At 39.3% G+C, this 21,644-nt stretch overlaps 1 protein-coding gene across 1 annotated transcript in view; it reads left to right on the top strand.

Annotated features, from left to right (window-relative positions):
- The first annotated feature begins 4,083 nt into the window (after positions 1-4,083).
- Positions 4,084-21,644, top strand: part of PDE4B (phosphodiesterase 4B) — a 542,770-nt gene continuing 525,209 nt past the window's right edge. The window contains 1 exon segment of the mRNA XM_049110336.1: positions 4,084-4,201. The gene's annotated coding sequence lies outside the window, so the exon portion shown is untranslated.

Below are 21,644 nucleotides of genomic sequence, written 5' to 3'. Positions count from 1 at the left end.
TCGATCCCGGGTCTCCAGGATCATGCCCTGGGCCAAAGGCAGGTGCCAAACCGCTGCACCACCCAGGGATCCCATATGTCAGCTTTAAATGACATTTTCAACCTCAGCAGTTATAGATGAGTCGATCAGTGAACTTGCTCCAATTAATACTATCTTTTTCCTTTTCCTTCTGAATATTTGTGTCTATATAGTTTCAAAGTCTATAATATAAATACATTTTTTAATAGTCTAAACTTTAGAATACAAGTGTATTCATTGTTCACCATGAGTCTTTTTAAGAGAGCTTCCTCACATTTAAGATTGCTCACAAAGAAAAGTCTTTGATTTTTAATGTTTTAAACATATGGTCTTCATACTTGATGAAGAACTTGGCTGGATATAAAATACTTAGATCATACTTTCTTTCCTTGAAAATCTCATGTTTTTTCCCATTAATGTGGCTTTGGAGGAGACTGAAGTGAGGTTGACTCATTTTTCCTGATACAAGACTTGATCTTTTTGCTTTTCTGCTTCAAAGATTCTTTCTTTATATTTAAATTTTAATAATTTGTTAGCATATGTCTTTGCTTAATCATTATGAATGAATTTTCTTTAGCACATGGTGTTTACTTTCAATATGGAGATTCAAGACTTCTGTATTAATTTCAGGAAAGTTCTTTTATAATTTTGTTTGAAAGTATTTGTTCTATCCCACTGCTAACATTTTCTTCTTCAGAGACTCCAATTATAGGTATGTTGGCTCTGCATCATATTTCATCTATTGTTTGCATTTTCATACAATGCCTAAAAATATATTTCTCTTTATTTTCATTTAATTTTGACAATTCTTCTTATATACATCTTTGCTGTCTCTTAACTCATCCACAGTGCTTATTCCCCTCTGTGTTTCTTCCAATATCGTCTTTATTTCTGTGATGGTTTGGTCCTTTTTTCTTCTTCGTATCTGATTTGTTTCAGCTCACTTCAACCTCACCTCTTTCTTGAGTTTCTTCATTTGTGTGTTGTCACATTGCATATTAAATTATATTGCTTCATTAACATAATGGGAAATATATTCCATTTAGGGAGTCAATATAGCTTAATGGATAAGAGCACAGACACTGGAGAAACACTACATATAGTCACTATTTTCATTGGCTCTGTGGTAACTTTTCTTTTTTTCCATATCTTTTGGTAATTTTGAGGCTCCTTTTCAGAATCTTTCTAATAGTATCTTTGTATCCTTTTTTTGTGCCAGTTTCTTCTTTATCACCACTCACTCCTGAATGGTCTTTTGTAGAAAACTCCTGAATTGGAGGCTTCAAGATAGCTTTCCTATTCTCTCAATCAAAAAGCTTACTTTCTGTGGCAGATTGTTATATACTAATGACCCACAACATTGGACACCTCCGCATACCCATGCCCTTATGTGGCCCCCACCCCTTACATTGACTCTAGACTTAGCTATATGACTTACTTTAGCCAATGGGGCATTTGGAAACATGATGCAGGCAGAAACTTCAAAGGAGCACGAATATTGGAGCCTGCCCTCTCTCTCTCTTGCTGCTGGGAACTATTCCAACTCCCCATGAAAAAGCCTGAGCTAGCCCCAGGCCTCCCTTCTGAGGCCCAAATACGCAAGTGAGACCTACTGAGTGATACACCAGGTGAAGCAGAAATAAGCCGCCCTAGTTGAGCCCATCCCAATTTATCACTTCATTCAATTGTAGGCAAATAATTGGTAGCTCCTAAACCATTGTTTTTGGTGGTTTGTCATGCAGCAATAGATTACAGATTCACTTTTATTGCTGCTGCAGAAACAGTCCGCTTCCAGTAATTATGGCTTTTCTGTAGACTCACTCCCTCTAAGTCTCTGAAGTAAATTTAGTTCAAGAGATCGTCTGCCAACAGATCTATGCTCCCCAGTTCTTAAAGACAAGGAATAGGTCTTCTACATCTCATAGTGATTACCTTATTCTCAAGGATTATAGTTTTGCTGCCTGATGCTAGTGGGTTCCCTGGAAACTCTCTGTGCCTCTTCTCCTCATCTCTGTATGCCTCTTCTGCCTCACCTGTTCGACTCTTGCTCCATTTTTTTTTGGAGAGACACAGCTGCTTTTGCAATTTAAGGTAAGCCCTTTACTTTCAGGAAATGCATTTTTGCTGGTACTTTCTGAAGTCCTTACTGCTGGTTCTCTTTGACTCTTCCTGGACCTTTTCTGTATCACTTCTGCCCAAATGCAGCTGCTTTTAGGCAACTTTTACAAGTAGTTTGGAATTTGTCAGTAAAATTTTTGCTTAAAATGGCATTTAACATTTTTTCCCATTGTCTTTGTTAGTTTAGATATTTCTTATGGAGAAGTGGGAAGAATTTTTAAATAGATGACATCATCTTCATACAGGAGTCCATTTAATCCTTGTTTGCAACCAGAACCCTTTGGACACGTTTTTCTGAAGATGATGTAGTATAGTAACCTTGAGTGCTTTAGTAATCACTAATACCTTTAAAAGTTCTAACATTCACAGGGGGAGCATGTCACTCAAACTGATTCTTTTTTTCCCAGGTTGAATCACAATTTAGGGTCCTATCTCACATTCTATTTGGGCAATGGGATGTTTCTATTTAATAAGTCTGACTAATTAATCCTCACTGTAGTTCAGGAAAAAGTGGTTGTATTGTCATCATTTTTGAGACAAAGACTGTGACAGAATCATGACTGTATTGCAGGATTTATTGGCTTTCCTCCACATGCTCATTGCCTCACTATTATTAATTTTGGCTTTGGGGTCAATTTCAAGCTAATAGATAAGTAGATGGCATAGAACATAAAGCAAAAGGTCCAAGAAGGCAGCATTTCAGCTGTGGAGAACTGGGTGCTCTACACTCCAAGTGCTAGTATTTGAAAATGTTTCCTTCAAAACCACCAAGGGGAAAGATTACTGGGCAGGAGTCCATTAAGTCCCTACATTGAAAAGCTTTCAGGTATGACTTTCATTGTGTGGGTATGTGAAGGTGATTGGGTTAATGAGTGAGCAACAGAAGGTTACTGTCACTTCTTTGACAAGGTCCTATTTGCTTTTTATTACACAGTTCAGAAGGGATCAAATTCGCTGACCCATTTCCCTTCCAACTAGAGAAAAATGCTTCCACTAGTATAATTAGTATGTGCTTCTGTGTGTCATATGTGATACTTGTCCGTTTTGGGCTTCCATAATAGCTTCTCCCACGAGGCAGAGAGCTTCCTGGGTGCAGGGTCGGTGCCCCTGATCATGTCTGTATGTCAGCATCTGACCCAGTGTATTGTGCTCAGTGCGTAACGGGTGTGCCATAATGTTTATTGGAATAAATTGAGAAATAAGCCAATTTTATCCATTAAAGTCTTTGCGGTTTCTAGCTAGTTGTAATAGTTTCATATGCAAAGTTACTGCATCTCGCTTTTCCTTGCCAGCTCTCTTCTCTTCCTCTGATTGGAAGAGCTGGACAACTGGGGAAAAGGAGACCTGTGTCTTCCCACATCTGGCTCCCCCTAGCTCCTGCTCCCTCCGCCTCAAGTGGCAGGCTCCCACCCAGCTGTGCTCTTCAAGCTGGGGGCCTTCAGGCTACGGGGTGCGTGTTGCTAGGTCCTTACAAGCTGTGGGACCCGCTCCTAGGCTATCTTGGCGGAGCGCCTCCTTGGAGGTGAGCGGACCCAGCGGTTCAAGTGGCACCGTGCTTAGCCACTCTGGAGCATCTTCGTGCGACAGGGAGCAGCGGGGTCTCACCCTCGTACCGGCTCCTTCAGCGTAATTTGCTCCGCTCGCTCCCTTTCCTACCGCTCTCCCCATCCCCCCCCCCCCCCCCCGCCACTAGCGCTGAGTGCTCCCCTCCCCATCCCCTTTTGTGCAACCCGTGGCTGCGGAGCTTCTAGTACTGTATTCATGGCAGATGAAGAGAGAGTGACTGACACGTTCCAGGGACGGCGAATCGCAGCGAGCGCGGGTGGCAGGGGGAGGGTGTGTAGTGGCAGACGGCCGCTGGGATTATGAATGGGGGCGGGGGGGCGGCGAGTGTGGGGTTCAAACCGGGATCTTCGGCAGCGGGCTTTGGATAGGCACGCAGGGTTGTGCGTAATCCTTCAGCTCTGGTGGGAAGGGAGATGCCGTGAGCTCCTGGGGGAGGCGAGGGTTATTTTGCAAAACTCCCTTAGTGTCGTGCAGCAGAGTACTGCGGGCGGTCGGCGAGGTAGGTGGAGGAGGGAAAGACACGGGAAGGGAATCGGGGAGAGGCCAGCCCCCGGGGACGCTGTGCCTCGCTCCCCGAATTGACAGGTGGTGGCCTCAGCAGTTACAACCTACTACCTAGCATCTCGTCCGTGCAAAAACGATCACGTTGTTAATTCCCCGCACCGCGCGGAAGAGCGCAGCGCGGCAGAGCAAGTGCCACGGGCGAGCTGCCTCCCGGGGAGGGGGTAGTGGGGGTACAGAGAAGGGGGGGTTGGAGGGGGGCAGCGGAGGACACCGGAGCTTGGGCGCTTGGCGGCCGTCTGCACCGCGGGGCTGCCCGCCGGTCCGCGCGCGCGCCCCGCAGCCGCCCCCGGCTCGTGCGCCCCTTTCCGGGGCTCCCGGCCCCGCCTCGGCGGCTGCGGGCTCCTCGTCGCCCGCCCGGCTGCACGCGAGCGTCTCCCGCCGGCTCCCGCGCCCGCGGAGCGCTGCACCGACGAGCCGAGCCGGGCGGAGCCGCCGCGCTGCACCAGCGGCGCCTCGGGCAGGAGGAGGGCGGCTTCCGCGGTAAGGGCTGCCCAGGAGGCTGCGGCTTCATTTTCCTCCTTCTCTTACTTCATCAAACAGCGAGGCCGGAATGGAGAGTGTGGGGCGCTGTGGGCTGGCGGGGGGCGGGGGCGCGGGGGGCCGCGCCAGGGCGGTCGTGGGGACCCCTCGTAGGAAACCCGCCAACCGGCCTTCGCGCCCCGCTCCCTCCTTGCCGGCTCCTGCCTCCGCCCGTGAGCCTCGGGGCGAACCCCTGGGCGCGGGAGAGCTCGGGAGGCTGCCGGAGGCCGAGGCGCTCGCGGGGCTGGGCTGCCCGGCGCGCAGAGCCCGGGATTGACCGCGGGCGGCGCGCGAGGGAGGGAGCCCAAGTCCCGGGAGTTTGGCGCGGCTGCGGCCCCAGGACGGTCCCGGGCACCCGGGTGGCGGGGGCACCCAGTGCGGCGCCGCGGGGCCGCGGCAGAAGGGGGGCTCTGCCGGCAACTTTTGGGAAGCCCTGTCTCAGGTGTGGGGAGGGGTGCTGGGATGTGTTCAGGGCCTGGCCCTTCCTGAGCTACAAGTGTGTGTGTGTGTGTGTGTGTGTGTGTGTGTGTGTGTGTGTGTGTAGGGTTCTTCTCCCTTTCCTCCCTGCTAGCCCTCCTCTTCCATCAATCTCTTCCTGCCCCCTTTCACAGACCACCCCCTCCCATATGCCGGAACTTCAAGCAAAATACAAACCTACCGTAGTCAATAGCTTTAAAGCAAGTAGAGGGACGCCAGGATGGCTCCGCGGTTAAGCTCTGCCTTGGGCTCAGGGCCTGATCCTGGAGTCCCAGGATCGAGTCCCACATGGGGCTCCCTGCATGGAACCTGCTTCTCCCTCTGCCTGTGTCTCTGCCTCTCTGTGTGTGTCTCTCATGAATAAATCAATAAAATCTTAAAAAAATATATAAAACAAGTATAAAGAAGAGAGAGAGCACAGAGGAATAGTTCTTAATTGCATCGTGGTTCATTTTAAAGATGAAAATACTGTATATAAATAACATATAATGTATTATATATGGTGTGATATACATATATAATATAATATACGCACAGGCCTAGGGTAATTTTTAAGAAACATTTTGAGACTGTCACCTAAAGTTATATTACATTTGCATTATGTTTACATCATGTGTATATGGTGCTATTAAACAGCAATGGTAAATCTATGCATCCTGTGTCTGTGTCTTAGATCTGTATGGGCTATACAGATCTATACTGTTCTTTGAATCACATCCATCTTTTAAATTCAGAGATTTCCAGTTAATTGAAAGCCTTAGAATAAGGCTGTAAGAATAAAAGGCTAAGAAATTAAGAGAAAAAGTATGGATGCTGGATTTTTTTAGTGGATCAGCCACATACCTCTCTTTCCTTTTACTAAAAGCTGGTTGTTATGCCAGTAATTTTCATAAAAAGAAAAACAATTTGAGGACTTCAAAGTGTTTTTACCTAGGCCTGAGGTGTAGGCAGACGTCTGGCATATATCTGTACATGAATTGACAAGAAGGTAGATAAGGCAAATGATTTCACTTCAGGTAAAAAAATTCAGCTGCACTTCCTTCTGAGGGCACCTCATTTAACTTCTGATATTCCCACAGAGGAACCCCCTTGCTGTCAACCTGTGTCTTTGTGTCTTTGGCATCACTGTGGTTTGATCAACTCTTCAAATCAATACTTGCAGAACTTGGCTAGTAACATATTTGCTGGCTGTTTCTGTTCTTTTTCTTTTTAAACAACAGAATATTACTTCCATAAAAAATAAGTGAATAAGTAAATAGATTGAAATTGTTGAGATGGTATGATTGACACATTGACACCTTGAGGCTAACTATATGTGTATCATCTCTCTGTATTCCTTATGATGCTTGTGAGCTGAACAATTTTGCATTGTGTCTACTCGCAGTCTTTTTTCTCAGCCAGTCTGCTTTAATTTCTGATTTGACATATTTTTGCAAAGATGAATTATCTTAAATTTCTCTAGAGGTTATCTAGTTGGGCCTACTAATTTCTTTTGAATAGAATTGATTATGGTTTGAGGAATAAGAAATCAATCATATATGGTTTTCTGATCTTGGTGTCCTTCACCTATCTGGAGGTAGGTATTTAATAATAATGTGTATGCACAAGTAGGGATTCATGTTTCATAGAAATATATATTAGACACGGAAATGACATTTTCATTTTGGTTTGTAAATGGTTGTAAACTGAAGATTTAAAATTATTAAGGAATAAAGAGTCCCATGTTGCTTTTAGTATCTTATCTGGCTGACTTTCGTTAGGGAGCCAGAGGTACATGATGTGGTCTTAGAAAGATTTAGGGGTTAGTGATTTGGATTTATCTTTCGTTATTATGGCATAAAAATTCATTACTCTTTCCAAAAAAATCTGAGGAGCGGAGTTTGTAGAAGAAGTGAGGTTGTTGTTGATTATATGACAAATGGGGTTTCTTTGAGCACTGGTTGTTGGAGTCACCTTATGGTAATATGGCAGACACTGAGGTGCCAAATCCCCCTTCAAGAAGAGCTTTTTGCCCCAGCTTCTGAGAGTGCTGTTAACACATAGCCTTCAAGGGTCCTTGAAGGGGATTGCCTGAGTTGTAGGAAGCATCTTTGTCCAAGGCCATGTCTCTTTCCAGGGTAGCTCACACCCAGTGGCTGATCCATGTGTGGGGTATGAAGGGCTGGTCATCTCCACACAACTCTGAAGGACCATTCTAGCTCTGAAACTCCCTACAGGACTTGCATTGCAGCTTGACATTTCCCATTTCTGCCTCCTTCCCCATTCTCAGATGTTGATAGCAAGGTGGTCCTTAATAAAATTGCATGCTCAGCTTCATCTCCGAGGTGGCTTCCTTGGGGAAGCCAGCCTATGACAACGTCTCCTCCATGCACATTCATTTTGCCAGTTTTGATCTTTTGTCTTTTAAAATGTAGTGCCATTTCTCATTGGAAGACATTTCTGTATCTCTGCTGCCCTTCTGTTTGTTCCTCCGCGTTTTCTCATTCTTTCCTTTTGTTGGATTTGCGGTGTCTTTAATCTCTTTTCCATCTAATGATATCAATGCTATATCTCTCATTTCTATTCCTTTAGTAGGTATGTTTGTTTTTAATATTCAGATTTTGTCTTAACAGATGAATAAAAATATCTACTCTCTTCTTGAATAATATAAGGGCCTTATTAAGTTATAATTCTGATCATACTCTGTATTTCATAATATTTTGTGGCATAATAGTTCCGCTACATTTTTCACATGGATTGTGGCATTTTATATAATTAGTTTTTTGTTGTTGTTGGTTTTTTTTCATAGTCAATGTTTATTTAGGCTTATCCACATTTTCTGTCCTCATTGTAGTTTCTTGCATCCTTTTCCTTCCTTCTGGATTCAAATTCCTTCGGATGGAAGTAATTCTTTGATAAGCATATGCACATGATAAATATCTCTTCATCTCTTTTGTTTGTTTGTTTGGAACTGTATTTTATCCAAACACTTGAATAATAGATTACCTGGGAGCAAAATTCTAAGTTGACATTTATTTTTCTTACCACTCTGAAGATACTGTCTTCTAGCCTCTGTTGTTAAAAATCAGAGATTGTTTCTTGGTTGCTTTTAGGATTCCTCTTTGTCTTTGGTGTTCTGCAGTTTTATTATGGTATGCCCGGATGTGGATTTGTTTTTACTTTTTCTCCTTGAGTTTTCTTATGATCTAATCAGGTGATTCTTATATTTCTTGAATTATTACAAATTTGTGGCATGTCTCATCATATATTATCTTGCCTCTATTCTCTCTAAACTTTCCTCTGTAATTCTTAGTAGGTATATGTTTGACCTTCTTGTTTTATTCCTCATGTCTATTACCTCTGTATATATATATTTTTTTCTGTTAGAAATATTTTTAAGAGGCATTGGTGTAATTCTTCAGGACTTATTCCAGCTAATCAATTCTTCTTTATTTATGCCTATCTTTTAAGTTGTAGCTTAAAAAAGGTTGAGCTATATAGCTCAATATATATATAATATATTCAATAGCTATTATTGAGCTATTAATTAGTGTTTATTTTCTAGAAGTGCTAATTGATACGTTTTCATATCTACCTGTCTTTCCCTCTAGGTTTTCTATCATTTTATTATGAATTTTGTCCTTATTTTATCTCTTTAATAGTCACACTCGTCCTATTTTATAGTTTCAGATTATTCTCTTACTTGAAATTCTGCTGGTTATTCCAAAACTACCCATCCACTATAAACAGATCTTTTCCTCATGTGGTTTGTGACTGGGATTATGACTCATCTTCAGCCAGGTTTTTACTTTTGTTTTTTTCATAGTAGTTTTGTTTTTCCCAGTTTTTGAAAGTTTCCCTGTAGAGTGTTATTGTGCTTGTCTTCATAGAATACCTCAGGAGTTTTGCTGGTCTGGGATCAGCTTGAAAACAAAAACTATTGAAGTATAATTGACATATTACATTATATTTTCAGGTGTACAACATGATTCAATGCTCATATATTTTGCAAAATGATCACCACATTAAGTCTAGTTAACATCCTAAGGATCAACTTTTACATTAATTTCCTGGCTTGAGATTCTTGAACCATGCAGGTGATATGTGTGTGTGTGTGTGTGGGGGGGGGAGTGCTTAGGAATTTAATCCAAAGAATACTTTTTTCCTTTTATCTGGAGCCCCAGAAAGAGACAGGTTTTCTTGCTACTTCTGAGGCTGGGCTTCTAGTCCTTAAACTATAAAGTCAACTTCTTGAGAGTTTTCCTTTATACAAAGGTTTTGGCTCCAGTTACCTTCCTTTTATGGGTCCCAAACCAAGTTGCTTGTCCCTACACACATATGAAATCTCCAGCCTCTTGGCAGGGTTGCTGTAGGGCCAGTGTACATGCTTGCTATTCTGATATTTGTTTCCTTTCTGTTTTAATATCTGCAGATGACCTTTTTTTTTTCCTCTTCAAGTTTATTTAACCTATTCAATTATCCTGGTCTTTTAAAAGACTTATTATCTATGTGTTTGTAGCAGAAGGGAGTTTGGTCCTCATTCATTCAGTCGGCCATGCTAGTGGAATAAGACAGCCATCAGTGACTGGATCCACTTTGAGAATTGACTCTTTTCAATCACTTTCTCTTTTTCTTTTAGTTACACTATTTTTATTTTATATTCATTTTTTCACATTATTTTTAAAAACTTAATTATACTAGCCTTTCGTTCTCTATCTCCCTCCCTTCCTCCCTCCTTCCTTCTTTCCTTCTTTCTTTTTTCCTCTTTTTCTCTCTTTTTTTCTTTTCTTTTCTTTTCTTTCTTTCTTTCTTTCTTTTCTTTTCTTTCTTTCTTTCTTTTCTTTTCTTTTCTTTCTTTTCTTTTCTTTTCTTTTCTTTCTTTCTTTTCTTTTCTTTTCTTTCTTTTCTTTTCTTCCAAGAAAGATGTCTTACAGAGTGTCTCAAAGTTTGGATTTCTCTAGTGATTTATTCACTTGATTAGATTCAGGTTAACCATTTTGGGCAAGAACATTCCTATGTGGGTGATGTGGACTTCCTGTTACATCACAGCAGAAATGTCTGTTTATCCCATTACTGGTTAGACCACTTGAAAGGTGATACCTGCCAAATTTCTCCCGTTTTGTTTCTCTTACCTTCAGACTACGTGAAAAACCTGCTTCCCCACAACTTTTACCCCATTTTTGAAAATTAATTTTAAAATTTTGAGATAGCTATAGATGGACATGCAGTTAAAGGACATATACAGAGATCCTGTATACTCTTCACTTTCTTTTGAACAGTAACATTTTGAAAAAACATGATACAGTAATACAATCAGGAAATTGACATTAATTGAATCTACAAATCTTACTCAGATTTCACCAGTTTTACACTCATTTGAGTGTGTATGTTTAAGTCTATGCAGTTTTATCACATGTATAGGTTTATGTATCCACCACCACAGTCAAGATATAGAACTTTTCGATTACCGCAAGGATCCTTTATGCTGCTCCCTTTTAGAATTAACTACCCCTGCCTCCCTCTCACTTCCTGGCACCATTTCTAACCCCTAACAACCACTAATCTGTTCTCCATCTCATTTTGTCATTTCAAAAATGGTACATATATGGAATCATAGATAATATGATCTTAAAGATTGCTTCTTTTCTCACTGTAATTCCCTAGAGATTCATCCAAGTTGTTGTGTTATCAATCATTGTTTCTTTTTATTGCTGAGCCATATTCCATTCATCCATGGAAGGACATTTGCACTGTTTCTAGTTTGGGGCTATTATGACTAAGTTTCCTATGCACATTTGTGTATGGGTTTTGTGTGAATGTAAGTTTTCATTTCTCTGGGATAAATGCCCAAGGGTGTGATGGTTGAGTCCTACTGATAATTGCATGTTTAATTGGATAAGAAATTGCCAAATTGGGGGATCCCTTGGTGGCTCAGCGGTTGAGCATCTGCCTTCGGCTCAGGGCATGATCTTGGAGACTCAGGATCAAGTCCTGCATCGGGCTCCCTGCATGGAGTCTGCTTCTCTCTCTGCCTGTGTCTCTGCCTCTCTCTCTCTCTGTGTCTCTCATGACTAAATAAGTAAAATATTAAAAAAAAAGAAATTGCCAAATCATTTTCCAGAATGGGTGTACCATTTTACATTCCTACCAGCAATGTCTGATGATCCTGTTTTCTGCATTGTTAGAATTTGTCTCCATTTTACTTTGTTTTCTGTTTGTTTCTTCTTCCTTTATTTCTCTTTACTTGCCTTCCTGTGAGTTAGTTGAAATGTTTTATAGGATTCTGTTTTGATTTATTTATAGTTTTTTCAAGCATATTTGTATAGTTTTCTCAGTCGTCCTGTTGGCTCTTACTATATGCATTTATGTTTCTTTACACTTGCTTCATTTTAAATGCTGTTGTCTTGAATATAAGACTGTCATTTTGTTTGTTTGTTTCAATCACTGAATAGGAAATGATGTAGACAACTCATACTGGGAAAGAATTTGTGGTTGACAGTTCTTTTCTTTCAGCACTTAAAAAATGTGCTGCTCCTTCAGGTCTCTACGGTTCCTGATGAGAAAATCATTGTTATTTGAGTTGATGCCCCACTAAAGGCAATGAGCTCTTTCTCTCTAGTTGGTTTTATGATATTTTCTTTATCATTAGTTTTTAAAAGCTTGGTTATGGGCAGCCCGGGTGGCTCAGTGGTTTAGCTCTGCCTTCAGCCCAGGGCCTGATCCTGGAGACTCGGGATTGAGTCCCACGTCAGGCTCCCTGCATGGAGCCTGCTTCTCCCTCTGCCTTTCTCTCTCTCTCTCTCTCTCTCTCTCTCTCTGTGTGTGTCTCTCATGAATAAATAAATAAAATATTAAAAAAATCTTTAAAAAAAGCTTGGTTATGATGTGTCTTGGCATAGATTTCTTTGGGTTTATTCTCTTTGAGTTTTGGTTAGCTTCTTAAATTGATGTGCTTTTGTCTTTCACCAAATTTGGGAAGTTTTCTGGAAGTTCCCCCCCCGCCCCCCCCAAATACTCTTTCAGCTCTACTGTCTTTCTCATTTCCTTCTGGTCCTCTAATGATAGAAATGTTGGATCATTTTTTATTGTCCCAGAGGACTCTGAGGTTCTGTTTATCTTTTTGTTTTGTTTTGTTTACTTTCTCTCTGTTTTTCAGATTTGCTAAATTCTGTGGAGCTATTCTCAAGTTCACTGATTCTATCCTCTATCACCTCTACTGTAGAACCACTGAGTATTTTATTTTTGTTGTTTTATTTTTTTGTTCTATAATTGCCATTGCCATTTTGTTTTTTAAAAAACTTATACAATAAAAACCAAAACTTACACATTTTTGTTCAGATTTTCCATACTTTTTCACTTATTTCCAGAGAATCTGAATTTGCTTGCTGAGGTATTCTTTAAAATGCTTTAAAGGAATGCTTTAAAATTCTTATCAGATACCTATGGTAACTGATTCACTTTAGTGTTCGTATCAGTTGATTGACTTTTCTCATTCAAGTTGTGATTATATCCTGGACATGTTGGCTACCAAGTTGGGAGGCTCAGGTCTTGTTTACATCTTATGAGTTTAGCAGCCACTCTGTTTCGGTTAGCACACAGGTCCTGGATTACTTTTCTGGGTTGTGGTTTCAATGACAATATGATTTCCAGGGGCTTTGCTAGCTGTTTTAATCTGTTTATTTTGTTAGGTGCTTCTGGGCTCTCATTGAACCCTGTTGATACTACTGGAGGGTGGTGGAAGAAGCCTCCCCAGGGCAGGCCTGCTGTACCTCTAGATGAGGGAAGGGATTTTTTGGCCTGTAGGGATAAAAAGGACTCCCCAGCCCAGAGCTTGTTGTGGCGGGATTCCCCCTGCCAGTGCTGTGAGGCCATCTGGTGTTGTTGGCTGGACCCCAGTTAGATGCAGGGGAAGAATGAGCCCACCTATATCATCCACTGCCAAGTTGGGGTTGGAAGACTCTAGACCCAGGTAACCTGCAGTGGGATCAGGAGTACTTAGGCATCCTACTACCCTGTTTTTCCTCTCGTCTGGCCTGATTAATCAGCCCACCTCCTCTTTTCAGTGTTTGGAGTCCTCTTATGTTATTTCTAGTGTTTAGAATTGTGCTAAGTGGGAAGAGGCTGGGAGAGGTAAGTAGCTGCCATCTGTGTGGACCAGAAGTATATGTCTTTTAAAAATACCAGTTTGAAAAAAAAAAAACCAGGTTGACTAATTAGCCACATTATCCATTAACATAGTTAAAGATACTCATTTGACTGTGTTTTTCTGTAATATGTGTTTGTGAGAGAGACATAGACTAAGCCTCTTAAATTTACTTAAATTAATTTAAATTAAAATTAGGTTAATTAATATTACTGTAATTGGATAATTAAATGTTAAGTCAATGCTGTCAGTGGGATATAAGACAAAGATCTACGTATGTGATGTTTTCTCTATCAAACATTTTTCTCCAAGTTGTTCTATTGCATTTGAAAAATACTAGTACCTTTTTTTCTTTTCCCATCACTGGAAAATACTAAAAAAAAAACCTTTACCAGATGGATACTTTGAACCATAGAGAAAATAAATGACATTATTTGCATAAGCAACTTGGTGATATTTAGAGTGGATTGAGGAAAAGATACCAGAATTCTGTCTTTGGCTGTCCTGGTTTATAACATAGTGCTGACTCATGGAATACTGGCATTTTCAGAACTGAAAATGAACTTAGAGTTAGCCTATTTCAACCTTATTGTTTTATATTTAAGGAAACTGATACCTTGAAAATAAGGGAACCTAAGTTCCTTTAGTTCCATAATGGCAGGGCTTATTTATTCTGAATTCATAGTATTTCCTAATTTTGTTTTCTTTAAGAAATCACAATCACTTTCTTTTTAGAAGACTTTAGAAGAAAATTAAAATTATATATTGTAGCATGATTCCCATTCCCTTTTCTAAGGAGAAGAAACACTAAATAAGTTGGGATGGCATGATGGTACTTTTTAAAAAAATAGGCATATTTGAAAATATGATGAACTTATGGACCCACTATCCAGAAAAATGAACACAAACTCAATAATTTGCATGCAGTATTAAGGGTTTGTGAACTCTGAGGGAAGACCGCTCCTAGGGAAGACCACTATGCTTCTTGTCTTGTTTGTACCATGTGATATCTATGGATGGTCTTTGCTGGGGAAAATGACATAGGGATAATTCCTCATTTTATATTCAGACTCACCCTTCAGAGCTTGTGGATCCTGGCAGTTGTCCTGGGCACAATGCATTGGCGTACTGAGGAATTTGTTTTCCTGCAGGTTCTAGAGAGCCAGTAGGTGAGAAGAATATAATGGGACCAGCAGGTGTTAAAACAGACTGTGGGAAATACAAACAGGCAACTCAGCCCATAATACTTGCTTTCTCCTCCTACACACACATACACACACACCTCAAGATTCCTTAGAAAGATCCTTCTTCTGCTCCCATCTGCTGTCACCCTCTTACTGTATGGAGAAACATTGCCCTTTGGAGACAATTCTCTTTTGCTCTAGTAAGGCTGTTCTGGTAGTCATTTAAACCAAATTTCACCCACATCAAATGTTAGGGGTTGAAAGAACAAACTGTTTAGTGTCATTTGATGTATTTACTGTGTACTTTTCAAGGAGGAGAAGAAAACCATGTCCATATTTTTCTTACAGAATGGGTCAAAATAATTTAAGAGCATAGGATAATAAATGTTTCTGCGTTCAGTGAGTGAGGCCAGCATTTGTTAAATTGTTAAGCTTAAATTACTTTTAAGGAATCTGTTTATGTATATACTTAAAGGAAGCTCCTATATTTTCTTGGTGACTAGTACAGTGTCCTGGATGAGAAATAAGACTCTGAAATGATTTGATGTGCCATGCTGTATACTAGAGTGAAAAACTTCAATGCAGAAAAAGAGAGGTAGTATAAAAATAAATAATACAATGACTATTTTTATTTCTTAGTGCTTTTATATATTTTAAAATATTGAAAAAAATAAAAAAAAACAAAAAAAATAAAATATTGAAAAGAATTTTGTTTTCAGGGTTACTCTTTAGTAATTGTATAATTGAGGGCTGAGAATCACAAATCCTAAGTGCCATTTCTGTTGTGCCACTAAGTGGGTAAGTGACAACCCCTGTGTAAGCCTTAAGGTATAAATGAAGATGTTGAATTATGGTAATCTCCAAGAGTCTTTTCAGCATTATGACTTAGTGAAATTTTAGCAGTTGTTATTTGACACATTAGGAGTTTTTGATATGCCTGTGTAATTAAGTATTAGTCATAAGAAAGCTCTCCAGGGAACTAATTTTTAAATTTGAAATTATTATAATACCTTGATGGGTCAGAAATTTGCATTAGTCAGAGAGGTCATGGTTGGGTTAGGACTACCTAAGTATACAGGTACAATACAGCACAATTTGGAGAATAAGCATCTTAATGCTGTTGTGACAGTGGCAGTAGTGATGATGCCAATGTGGACGGCACTGGATTTCATTGGTCTGGAGGTGCATGATACTGTAGGTTGCTCATTCAGCATCATTTACGTCTTTTCTCTTTATCCTCCTGTGCTATTCGAATTGGAAGGCCAATCATTCAACTTTTCAGCCTCCTTTGAAGCTAAGAATGGCCCATATTACAAATATTAGATGGAGATTTCTGGAGAATGCTTTCCTTCTTTAGCAAAAGGGAAAGCTTCTTAAGGAGAAGGTTCTTGCCCTTGACCCTTATTCCTTCTTTCTCAGTAGAGCCTGGACGCCCTGCTTTGAGGTGAGCATCATCTTGCAAGCATGAGGAATAAAATCAGATGATCAGGATGATGAAGCAGAAAAACAGATGTAGCCCGGATCCTTGATAATATGTTAGAGTAGATCTATCAGCTCTGCACTGCCTACCTCCAGTCTTATTATTCCATGAGAAAAAATTAAACTTCTGTTTCTTCCAGTATTTATTAGGTTTTCTGTTACTCCGAGCCAAACACATTCCCAACTGAATATGTAAAGTAACTATTATGACTTTGCATTTTTGAAGGATAAAATTAGTGTTTATAGATCTTTGTAATTACTAATGTTGGGCTGCAAAATTTGGACTAGTTTGTACAAATATCTTCATTGTGAGGAAGCTTGGGTGTGAAAATTTTGGATAATTTGTAAAATTTTTATTTTATTCTTCATAGCATGAAGAATAGCATAAGACTGTTTTCTATTCCTTAGAGAATATTTCAAATTTTATTCAATGGGTGAAATTTATATGAGGAAAACTATTTCTGTGAGTCACAACTCCCACTTTGCTGTAATCTTTGGTAAGATGGGGATATAGCCGAAGAATGCCAATGAACCTTGAAAAAATGTTTTCCTCATTTAATTTATAGTCAAAAATGTATAGTTGAGTGGGTTGCCTGCTTTACTGTTTAGTCTAAGTTTGTTTCCAGCATATTCCTTCTGACCTCACACTTTTGGATGACTGAAAAAGACTTAAAAAGAAGGACTTGAAAGATTGAAAGAAGGATGACCATTTGCAGTATGTGGATATAGAAGATGGGAGAGGTTTTTTTTTGTGTGTGACATAGCATTTGCACCCCCTCTATTTGGTTTAAGTGCAGGGAATTAATTTTTGCATATAAGCCAAATAATGAGAGAAAAAGAATTCAATCAGGATATATGTGTGTTTTTTACATTTTTTCTCAATTAGAATTGCATTCATTTGAGAGTCACTGAAAATTTGGCATGCAATACTACAAGTAAGGAGTTTCTTTTTGTTTGTTTGTTTGTTTGTTTGTTTTACATGCAATAAGACATCTGGAAGAAGACTGTCTAAGGCTGGGGCAGCTGCACAACAGGGTTGTCAAAGATTTAGGCTTCTTCTTGCTTTTGGCTCTACTGTCATTATTGTATGGGTTTCATTTTCTTGGTGGAAAGACAGTTAGTGAACATATGGGAATGGCATCTGGACCACAGGCAGGAAGAAGGGGCCAGACAAAAGGCAAGGCCCATACCAGCCATCAGTCCTTTTTTAAAGTGAGAGCTCCCAGGAAGATGACTCTGGTGACTTTAGCTAATATCTTACTAACCAGAATTATGTCCGTGGTCTTGCCAGACAATGGGGAAATCTAAGAAATAGAAGTTTTTTTTTTTTTTTCATAGAAACAGAAAAAATACAAAAAATAAAAATAAAAAAACCAAACAAACCAAAAAAGGGGATGATGTACACATTTCTGTCTGTATACAGTCATGCTCTATATTAGGAGATTACAACTTGTTTCATGAATCAGGGTGGGGAAATGGTTGTATACGGATTGATTTAGAAAATAGTTACCAGTGCAGACAAAAAGGAAAAAGATATAACTAAAAAGAAGAAACACAAGTTCAAAGATTTTTCAGTGTCGAAAATCCATATATTTTTCAAGATAATATAGTTTTAGAAAAAAAAAACTTGATATAAATTCCTCCTTTTCCTCTGGCTTAAGGAATCATTTATTCAGTATAAAATCTTTATGTGTTCCATATGTTGAGAATAAATGTATATTCAATCCTGTTAAAAAAAATAAGGGAAAACTTGTACCTCCCCAAAGTCAGGTTTCTGTTATATAAGGAAGAAGGGAAGAATGGATACTGGGTAGCCAACTATCATTGTCATTGTATGAAGAATATTTCTCAGCTTTAAAAATTCTCTTTGTAGTGTTATATCATAAATGCATACCCTGGAGATTTCTTAAATTATAACAGTATAAAAACAGTTATTAGTTATTATTGCCTTAAATACCTATAAGTTAGTCATTTAAAATTTTGTATCAGTTGCTGCTTTGTGTCAAGATAGCTGACTGACCTATACAACTCAAAGTATATCTTGATGGTCACTGGTATTAAGCTAACTGTGGGCAAAAAGTCATAATTTTTTTTCTATAATGAATAATGACATAGATAACTGTGAAATTCTAAGAGATCAGACAGTGACAATATTACATCCTAGTACAGTCATTCATGAAATACTATGGTTTAATTTTTGTTTAAATTTGCATTTATATATTTTGGGCTATTTTTTGTCCTAAAAATTTTAATGACATATATGAATTATACCCAAGAGCAGATATTTATTTTAAAAAGAATAAAATTGGCTGAATTCCAGCATTTCTGCTTAGCTGTTCTCATTCAGGATATTGGCAGAAATATCCTATAATTGAAGGTTTATTCTCCAATTGATGTAGGCACTCTACTTAGAAGCTGTTTATCCACATCAAGAAGGATAATGGATTTTTTTGTTAAATTTTTTCCATTAAAATAGGGTGAGGCAACTGTTCTCACCACACTTCAGAGGGACAGCACAAAGATAAATGAAATAATGGATGTGAAGTGCAACTTTTTTTTGCTTTGAAAGAAGGTGTTATATAAATTCTACAAATAGTATCATTAATGTGTGAATAAGATGATGGGTGAGCATTTCCAAAAGTGAGTATCATAACTAGGCATTTTTAGTATGATCCTCAATGTCAGTTTTTTCCAAGGAGAGCAATATAGCAACACATTCTTATGTTCTTGAATCAAAATATTAAAGGTAAACTTCAATGTGAGGGGAAGAGAATGTATAGAAAGAGCTTCAAAGAGAGGTGATTTATTGAGTAATGCAATATAATACTAGATTTTATGCAAATATAGAAAGTCCTTTGGGTCTCTTAAGTGGTTAGGGAAATGGGAAAGCTCTGATTAAAATGTGAATTCTGATTCCAACTTAAGAGTTGAACTTCTTATGGCTATTATCTTGAAAATAATGAGGTTCTGCTCGACTCATAAAAATCCTCAAAAAAGATTTTTGTAATATCTTTGGTAAAGGTTTTTGTTATGTTCTTGGCCACAGGTTTTTATTCCATGAAAGATAATTTGGGACAGGAAGCTATTTCTTATTTCTAACTTCACTGCCATGCTTTCTGTATGCTGGTAAAAGCGGATCACCTTATATGGTGATAAGAACCTTTGACTTTTAGCCAGGGGACGAGGTTCACGTCTCAGGTTTGCCACTAATTTATCTGGGTAACTGGGAAAGCTATTCAGTTGCTTTGTGCAAAGCAACATCCCTGAAGCCATCTCTTTCTCCTCTTCGTGCATTCAAGACTTAAGGTGCTTAATTAAGTTGACTAGTTGAAGTCATAGGGTCAAGTCACATCTCTGTGGGAAGAGTACTGCCTCTCTGAGTCAGTCTTACCATGATGGGTATTCAGCCATGAAACTGGCACATGAAAGCTGGAAGTGAGCACAAGGTGGGAAACTTTGCTTCTCTCTGTGCCTTATTCTCATGGGTAATTTGTTGAAGATGATGCTTAGGTATAAGCTCATTGGTGGTTGATGCTAAGGGGATAGTAGCTAAAATTTTATGGAACAAAATTGGGCAGTTAAGGACAGTGTGTCATACTTTGTAGATCTGATTATCTATATTTCTCTCTCTCGCTCCTCAAGTCTTTGGAAAGTCTTGTTTAATTGTCTTATCTGTCTTTTGGAAACAGAGAGGAAGGTCAAATTTCAGGAAGAGCTGTAGGGGGACGACTTCCCTCCCTCTAGCCCAAACCAGTGTGCTAGTAGCAGTAGGAGCCACCACTAGAGAGTAGGAAATTCCCGAGAGACATTACAGAGATTATGGTGGGGATTGAGGAGCTGTGGCTGCCAAACGCTGCTAGAGGTCCAGCTGCCATTCTCAAAATGGAGACTCTTCCTCCACTGCACATCTTAAAAGCTTGGTGTTTACTTTTGTTGAAGAAGGTGGCAGGTTCCCAGGAGGCTTGCAATTTCCTCATCTGGAAAATGAGGGGATTGAACCAAGTCGTAGTTTCACAGCCACTTTTATTTTCTTTCCTCTGACTCCTTTATTTTGAAAGTTTTTTGTCCGCCAAACTATTTCTATAATTATGTCTTTTTAAATAACCAGAAGCATATAAGGCAGCCAATTAGAGCTTCCAACTAAATGTGAGATAACTAGTGTTACCGTTCCGAGAAGTTACAATTCAGCCAAAAGCGAACAAGTTTGATATTCTTGTTCACTCAAGAAAGCAATAAATGTTTGCAAATTTATCCGACTGCAAATTTACAGTTTGATATGTCGTCTAAGTGCAGCAGTTCTCTGTTGTATTTTTCCTCATCTCTGATTCCTACTTTCCAGAGGAGTTAACTTTCAGAGTCTACTGTTTCTTCATGTTTCCCTCCATTTTGTGCAAACAAGATGCTTATTCTGCTATTTCTTGCGTTTTAGTTTTATTCTTTATGCATTTGTTTCCTGCTATGGATTTGGACACACACACTCACCTACTTTGCTTCCTCAATTTAATTTTCAAATTGCTGAGACTGTAACTATCGTTCACAGCTGAATCCTTTGGCGTACTAGGATTACATTTCTTTATGCATGTTTTTATTTTTTTCCTATTTCATAACTGTTTTATTTTATTTTTCAGAGTTTTTGAAGTGCCTCTCACCATTTCATCCACAAACACTGCATCTAAATTGTAAATATCTTTTTAATATATTTAGTTTCGTTAGACAGTCTATGCATTTCATCCTTCTGCTAGCCACATGCATCCTCAAGCTGTGTGTATGTTTGCTCACTGTTGTGATTTTGGAATTTTTTTCCCCATGTAAATCAGGATGACTGGTGGGCTGAGGTAACAAGTAGCCCTCAAACCTATAATCTTTCAAACACAACAGAAATATATTTCTCCTTCATGTCACACTACTGAACTGTTTCAGGTGAGCTGGGAGGGGTGACCTGCTAGTTCTGGTGAATGGGATGTAGTACTGCTTTGCTTCCAGAAGTCACTCATGGGCCCTGCTTAAAGGAGGCACTGTTTTCAGTACATGAGTCCCAAAGTCATCATGGATCACTGCATTCAGTCAGAGCATGGAAGTAGTGCTGGGCATGGCTTACATCCCTCCCACTTAGAAGTCTTTGTTGAGAACACACTCTTGTGGCCAAACCTAGTTGCAGGAGAAGCTGAGATAATGTCTTTGCTATGTGCCCAGAGAAGAGAAATGGGCTTTGGTGGACAGCTAATCAAATCTTCAGTACAATTATTCTGCAGATGTCTCCCCCACCCTTTCTATGTTGGATCCCTTGTTTCCTGATTTCTATAGCTCTAGGTTTTTCTTGATTTACTCTCTTGTTTTGATGGGTGGAGCATGTCCTCCAACATCTTCCTAAGAAAGAGAGTGTTGAAGGTAAACATTTTGAGATGTTTTATATCTGAAGGTGTTTTTATTTTGTTTTACACCTGGTAGATAGTTTTTCTGGATGCAGAATTCTTGTTGGAAGTCATTAGTCCTCAGCATTTTAGTGGCATATTTCATTGTCCTGCTGTAGTTTTAGCTGTTGAGAAGTTTGCTGCTATTCTGATCCTTCAAATGTGAACTTTTTCTTTTTTCTAATT

Source organism: Canis lupus, chromosome 5 (genome assembly GCF_003254725.2).
Source record: "Canis lupus dingo isolate Sandy chromosome 5, ASM325472v2, whole genome shotgun sequence".
Lineage (NCBI taxonomy): Eukaryota > Metazoa > Chordata > Mammalia > Carnivora > Canidae > Canis > Canis lupus.
The sequence above is the reverse complement of the archived record's forward strand: the minus strand, read 5'-3'. Positions and strand labels throughout refer to the sequence as shown.